This window comes from Octopus bimaculoides, unplaced genomic scaffold (assembly GCF_001194135.2).
Source record: "Octopus bimaculoides isolate UCB-OBI-ISO-001 unplaced genomic scaffold, ASM119413v2 Scaffold_76929, whole genome shotgun sequence".
In the NCBI taxonomy this organism is placed as follows: domain Eukaryota; kingdom Metazoa; phylum Mollusca; class Cephalopoda; order Octopoda; family Octopodidae; genus Octopus; species Octopus bimaculoides.
Window position 1 is genome coordinate 10,956 of NW_026425481.1, and position 1,622 is coordinate 12,577.

The following is a 1,622-nucleotide window of genomic DNA, read 5'->3' on the forward strand; positions in this document are numbered from 1 at the left end:
CGGGGTCGATAAACTAAGTACCAGTTACGCACTGGTGTCGATGTAATCGACTTAATCCGTTCGTCTGTTCTTGTTTGTTCTCTCTATGTTTAGCCCCTTGTGGGCAATAACGAAATAGGTATTTCGTCTGCTGTTACGTTCTGAGTTCAAATTCTGCCGAGGTCGACTTTGCCTTTCATCCTTTCGGGGTCGATTAAATAAGTACCAGTTACGTACTAGGGTCGATATAATCGACTTAATCCCTTTGTCTGTCCTTGTTTGTCCCCTTTATGTTTAACCCCTTGTGGGCAATAAAGAAATAAGAAACGTTAGCACGCCGGGCGAAATGCATAGCGGTATTTCGTCTGTCTTTGCGTTCTGAGTTCAAATTTCGGCGAGGTCTCCTGGGGCTAAATTACAGCATGCAATCAATGAAATCCATAATTTTCAAATTTTATCCTGCGATTTTGCTGTTGCAAAGGGCTAAAAAGGAAAACTTCCCAGAAACATTTGCGGTGGACAAAAGACGATCCAGAATCAGCATATTCTTTCGATGATGACAACTTTGCCTTTTAATCCCTTCTTCTTCTTCGTCGTCGTCGTCGGTGGTGATGGTGGTGGTTAAATAGGTACCAACTGGGCATTGGCGACGATGTAATCGACTAGTTACCCCTACTCCGCTTCTTAAGATGTCAGGCCTTGTGCCCCTGTAGTAGAAAGTATGCTGCGTGCTTTTGGCAATAATTCGTGAAATCTGCTACGAAAGAAACGGTTGAGCGAAACCTTGTAGGACACGAATTCCCATGAAAAACTTGTTTGAAAATAGGTTGTGTATGCGTGTGTTTGTGTGTGTGTGTAGGGTGTGTAGGGTGTGTGTGTGGATAAACCTATACACACAAACTTTAGGTGTGTGTTTATGTGTATAGGTGTGTGTGTGTGTGTGTGGATAAACTTGCACTCGATGAGCAGAGAGAGAGGGAGAAAGTAAGAGAGAGAGAGAGAAAGAGGAAAGAAAGAGGAAAGAAAGAAAGAAAGAAAGAGAGAGAGAGAGAAAGTATGAGAGAGAGAAAGAGAGAAAGTAGGGGAGCGAGAGAGAGTAAGAAAGAGAGAGAGTAAGAGAGAGAGAAAGAGAGTAGGGGAGCGAGAAAGAGAAAAATTAAGAAAGCAAGAGCGAGAGAGAGAAAGACAGAGAAAGAAAGAAAGAGAGAGAGGGGTGGAGAGAGTGACTTGAAACCCAGGTCAACAAAAACGTGTGAATTGTAAGCGGCACTTGAAAAGTCAAGTAGTTAAACCCACAAATGGAGAGAAATGTTATAGCAATTGAATGGGCACCGCTGACGGAATTCTACATCACAATTATTGCAAAACCGGAACCATTTCTTTCTTCTTTTGTTTTCGTTTTCCGTTTACGTTTTTTTTTTTTTTGGTTTTCCTTATTTTCTTTTGGTTTGTGAATGACAAACTTATGAAACCCAATCCAGCTTGTTATCTTATTTACAACGACACACTTTTGCTTCAACTGTACATCACAAACAATTTCTGTTTACACGTTCTTTTACTCTCTTATTCGTTCCAGTCATTTGACTGCGGCCATGCTGGAGCACCGCCTTTTAGTCGAACAAATCGTCCCGAGGACGTCTTCT